Here is a 5,814-nt window from a genome sequence, read left to right as displayed (position 1 = left end):
AGCTGTGACCCACACCAGGCACTGGTCGACACAGGAGGTGTGTGTGCGTGGGGAAGTTAAAGCTTTTGAAATGTAAAGCATTAAAGGGGTTTTCATTTTAACAACACCCCTTGTTCCCTCCCCCATTAGCTGGAGAGAGTTTTTAGAAGGAACCTCCCCTGGTTTGACAGGCTTTTAGATAGTAATAAAGATGTGAATAACTGCCCTTTTGGAGAAAAGAGAACAAGCTAGTTAAGATGGTCAGGAGTTGTTGTTGTTGTTAAAGTCCGATCTTGTTTCCTGGAAGACGAACACACACAAACGGGGAGAGAAAAAAACAGGAAAGAGAGAAAATGCTGCTTCTTTCTCTGGTGTTGACTCTCACTTGCAACCTTGTTGCTAGAAAAACACAGGCACAGCCCACAGTTTTGTCAGCCACTGCAAGATCTGGCAAACTTGAGAACAGCATCAGGCTGTTTAGGGCATTGCATTTGCATTTGCTCCTTTCTGATCACAGGCTTACAGCAGTGTTGCAAAATATGCAGGTTTGGCCAGCGAAGCAAGACTGTTATTAAACAGAAGAAAAAAAGGAGAGAATTAGAAGAAGGAAGAAATAAGGTAGGGAAGGAAAAGAACACATGGAGGGAGGGGAGACAAAGTCTCACATCCCAGGTGTGTGGAATTTAGCCAGAGCTGGTGGAGATGGGGCCATCCACTGTGTCCCTCTCTCTGGCCCCGTTTGGTCAGGACATCTCTCAGGGTCAGGACAATGAAGGAACAATGATGTCATTCTTGATCCCGAGCTCCAGGAGACAGTGGGGGGTGACAGTCATCATGGTGAAGCTTGCTTCTTCCCCTTCTCTTGTCTTTCAGGCAGCCAGTGTTTGTATCCGTCCATCTGCCAAAGGCCTTTTGAGGACCTCAAAAGGGAGTGATGGGTAGAACAGTCCATTGTCTCATTATTTGTTCACAACTGAGGCCTAATTTCTGACACACCAATTTTGGATCATTGATTGCCAATCGCACACTCCTCTTGTTTATCAAGTATGATCTTAACACAGTCCTTTTATATTTGTAGACCTTTCTGTTTAGACTAATTCAATCTTTCCGTCTCCCCTTTGCACCTTTTCCCTTCAAGATTTGTTATTGTAGGTTATTGTGGCATCTTATGAACTGTCAATTACTTTTCACAGTTGACCTCAGAATTAGGGTAAATGCGTAGGCCCAGTTATCACAACAGGACTCTCAGGTTATCCTGTAAAACAAATAAAGGTTTAGCTCCCTCTCTATATGGGCTGCAGTAGCACAGTTATGAGAACGTCCTTTGTTTTAGTTTCAGAAACAATACTATACTGGACTAGGAAGTAGCATCCCAAAAAGATTAATGGATGCTCCACTGTTTAAATAACCTAAACACTTGGAACAAACTTGACGGATGGACTAAATGGCCTGACAGTCTTTCCCATCTCTAATTTGTAGAATTTTGATGCTTCATATACTAGACTGTGTATCATACAATGACCTCTTCCCACACAGCCTGGAAATATAAACCCATTGGTCTGCTGTTAAAGGGACTGGGGCTGATTCTCCACTACTCTACCATGGTGTAAATCAGGAGGAATGCCACAGTAGACAAAATAGTTACATTGGTATAAAAGAAAAGAGACACAGCACCACTCTCTTCTCTAGTGCCAACCACTGTGCCTTTAGCGGCACCTGTGATTTTGAAAGCATATTATGGTATATGTCTACTGCTGATCCTCTTCAGGGAAAGGAAGCCAGCTGTCAAGCAGACTGTTATGACCTCTGTGAGGCAGCCATTTTCTGAGTCTCCTTCCTTTCAGTCAAAATCCCTGAGCAAAAGTAAACCACATGAAAGAAACTTCCTTATTAATTCAGAGTGAGAAAAACTAAGAAGAAATAAGATTGTCAAATTACTAATTCTTTAATCAAATGGAGCACATTTTTTTAAAAAAATCAAAAGTCAAATTATAATACTACATATATTTTTGATATTTGCAAACATCTATTTAATCTAATTATTTAATATATTTACTTTATTTATTTAAATCACATAACTCAGTAGCTGAGTATTTTCAATTCATCGTGGTGACACCTAACTGGATTTGACATCTGGTCACACTACTTTGCTTCTAGATTTCTGAGAAAATACTTTTTTTTTTTTTTAAACTGGACAATGAATAAGGGAGAGCTCCTAGAAATTCATGTCTGAAAATGGGATCCATTCCAAAACATGCAAAGAGCAATCAGATCCTACCTCTAAGTGTGTGAATGCTTTGCAGTGTATGGCTAGATATGAGATCTGTAAGGATTGGCTGGCTCCCACCTGCCTGGGTTTTTGTCCTGAGTAGTTATAGCTGTGCAGTATTATTTTGGATGTGTGTCACTGAGCACTTAGTGGTACTTACAATAATATATAATATAAATGGTCCCTGTCCTGCACTTAACAGATGCTTGACTTTCTGCACATAAAAAATCCCAAGGCCGAAGAATGTGTTTGAAGGGTCAGGGCCTTAGTGTGTGACTCAAGCATGTTCCAAAAGATTTGTCAACTTGTATAGGTTTATCTTTGCATACTTTCCTTTAAGACAATTATTCTGACTCTCCACGCATTGTGACATAGGATAACTTGAGATGAGGCAATATTAATCTGAAAATCAAGAATGTTGTCATAGAAACCAGAATAGTCTTGGAGGCCCACACAGATGTGCTCATAGATCAGAGATGTGCATTGAGAAACATCCCTATGAACATCCCAGTTAAACATATATCCCTGAGTGGAAAGTGCATTTATGGGATGGTCAAACACTTCAACCCAAAACGTAGTGTAGGGCACCAGATGAGTAATTATTTTCTGTAATACAATGGAGTAAATGGTACTTTTGTGTATGTCTTTGAGAGAGTGAGTGAGAGAGAGAGAATGGTTGTCATAGAAACACATCATACTTCCCAAGTGGTGTAATATATTGTGTGTAAAGGACAATCTTGCAAATGACCTCACTCTCACCAATAAAAACTATTTGTCCTCTTTTTTGGTGATATGCTTCACCCTGCTGGATTCAGGATGTCTCCTTTTATGTGACTACTCCACTTTTTAGGTGTATTATATATAATAGTATGGAAGGAGTCTGAGATGCACACAAGAAAAGGGAACAGGGATATTATGAGGTAGAATACAAGGTAAAGACGGATTCAGTGGTGCATGTAACTGTGTGCTGCAAGACTGCTTCTTGTGCTGTTGCTATTTATATTACAGTAGTGCTTAGAGGCCCCAACTGAAATCAGGGTCCCATTGTGCTAGGCACTGTACAGACACTTAGGAGACAATTCCTTCCCCATAGCGTGAAAGGGGAAAGAAAGAAACTGACTTGCCCAAGGTCACACAGCAAGACAGTAGCAGAACTGGAATAGACTCCAGGTCTCCAGAGCCTTAATTTTGTGCCCATTCTACTAAACCACATTACCTTTCACCCTTAACTGCAAACTAAATCCATTTTTGCAGGAAGGCATACGCCATATTAATTCAAGATGGCTGCTGTCGCCAAGTAAATTACACACACTGTGTTCTCTCTCATAGAGATGTGTGCTCTTCTTGTGTTGGTGATCATTGCAGTCCTCAAGAACCCAAGTCATTGGAATTAAACCCAGTTTAGTAGGTGAATAATTTAGGATGTAATTTTCAGCTGAGGTTTGGCTGCTGAAGCCAAGCACGAGTTTAACTCTTGTCTACCTTGGAAGCGTAGGACTATGCCCAGAATACAGCAGTGGTTTTTGGACCTGTCTAAGTTAGCAGCCAAAAAAGAATAACTTATGGCTGTAGAGAGCAATTATATTATTTTGAAGAAATTGGACCCCGTTTCTAGATACATTTGAATAAAAAGTGTTGAGAGGGGTCAAAGAATACCAGACCTCCAGCCCACCTAAGCCCTCTTCTTTCCATTTCCCCTTCTACCTGTCCCCTTCTTCTCTCCTCTCCCTATTCATATATGTCTCTCCTATTTTATTGCTGGTGCCCCCACTGTAAAATGTTGTCTATGCAGTATTACTTGATTTTGTATTGTTTGACTTTGAAGCTTTGACAAGTTGTAAAATTGCATAATTGCTTAATTCTATTGGAGATCCCATGAAGCATGCAGTATCTGGAAACATATACATGCTGTAAGTCATTTACCTTTTTGTATTTTTCATTGTCTGTTTCTTTATGAAAATCGACAAAAAATTAATCACAAAAATGTGTTCTCTTCCTTTCTTTGTTACTTCCTTGATCTAAAATATATGCACTCTAGATTGAAAGTGGATGTTTTGTCCATTGTGTATGGAACACATAGAGAGCCCAAGATGCAAAACTCAGTTCTGGTCTTCCAACACCCTTAAGTTAAGGAATGCTTGGTGTGACGGTGTGCCAGGCCTTATGAGGCCCCCTGCTGGAGGCCTCATGGTCCTACTACACCCTGCTCCAGAAAAGGAACAGTGAAGGTGGGTCCTCCAAGCCTGTCTAGAAAGGCTGCAAGGATGTGGCCAATCAGAGTGAAGAAGGCTCAGCTGAAAGGAGGTGTAGGGCCAATGCAGATCAGTTGCTGGCTGGGACTAGAAGCGGGAAGAAGGACTGGAAGTCTGTGAAGCTGTCCAGGCCAAGAGACCTGGAAGAGACCCTGCTCAAGCAGGGAAAAGACAGAGAACGTCAGTCCTGAGGTAAAGATGAAGAGGAAGGGGTTACATGGGAAGCAGCCCAGGGACTATCAGCAGCAACGGAGTTAAAGGAAGCAGCACGTAGCTTCTATTTGTAGGGTCCCTGGGTTGGGACCTGGAGCAGTGGGCAGGCCCAGGTCCCCCCACCAGCCACTGGCAGAGTGGCGAAAGCCCCGAGAAGGGGACAAGCTTCGTGTAGAAGCTAAAGCACAGAGCTGGAATTTAAAGGGCTCTAGGACAGGGCTGAAGACCCTGCAGAGGGCCAACCACTTGTTGAACTGTTTCCCAGGGAAGGGGACCGAACTTGAAGGAGTGAACCTGGCTGGAGAGCTGGGGTGAGAAGAACTGATAAGACAGAGTCTGCGGGGAGAAAGCTCTGGGGGAACTGCTCCATACCAGAGCAAGCACGGACTTAAAGCTTGCCCAGAAGAGTCTGAGAACTAAACCCAGAAACAGGGCTTCAGATACCGACAAGGGCACAGTGATAAGCCCTGGTGGACCTTTTACCCAGGTTTGTTTGTTCACATATTGACTGTGTGTGACCTGGCTGGACAGTCAAGCCACTGAAGACCCACCTGATGAGGTTAACAACCAACAGGGGATGCTGGGAGGAGAGAGAGAGAGTGTGAAGGTTTGCACTCAACAGACAGGAGGCACTCACGAAAGCTGAGTTTTCCCTGTCACACTTGGATTCAAGGTTTTAAGTTCAAGAGCATCAGTAATAAGGACATTTTCACCTTAATAGAGCAAGTGAGTGTACTTGGAAACAGGAAATAAAGAGAGGACACATGGTTACAACTCTAGAAAGCAGCTAGTAGATGCTGAGGTCTCCTGCAAAACTACAGCTGGTTTATGAAACTGTACTATAAGGCCTTCCCAAGCTTTAGATGAAGTCCTATTTTCTCCCTCCAGTAATATGGTGGTAGATTTATTTACTGATTAAGTTATGGAGAGAGATGTCACCTCTCAGCAGGAGCAGAATTAGTAGAGTCAGGAGAAACGACCTGAGTGGAGCGTGAGCACTGTGTTATGGTTGAAATCAGACATGTTCCTAAGTGGCAATGCTGAAGTTACTGAAGAAACTGAAGTATCAGCAAATTAATCTCTTCATCTATGTGCTTTGAA

The 5,814-nt window shown here is 42.4% G+C and overlaps 1 long non-coding RNA gene across 1 annotated transcript; it reads left to right on the top strand.

Annotated features, from left to right (window-relative positions):
* The first annotated feature begins 208 nt into the window (after positions 1-208).
* Positions 209-5,814, top strand: LOC144272904 (uncharacterized). Its single transcript, XR_013347694.1, has 3 exons — positions 209-597; positions 853-1,023; positions 4,287-5,814. It is a non-coding gene; the product is annotated as an uncharacterized LOC144272904 (long non-coding RNA).

Source organism: Eretmochelys imbricata, chromosome 12 (assembly GCF_965152235.1).
Source record: "Eretmochelys imbricata isolate rEreImb1 chromosome 12, rEreImb1.hap1, whole genome shotgun sequence".
Lineage (NCBI taxonomy): Eukaryota > Metazoa > Chordata > Testudines > Cheloniidae > Eretmochelys > Eretmochelys imbricata.
This window is presented reverse-complemented; position numbering and strand designations above follow the sequence as displayed.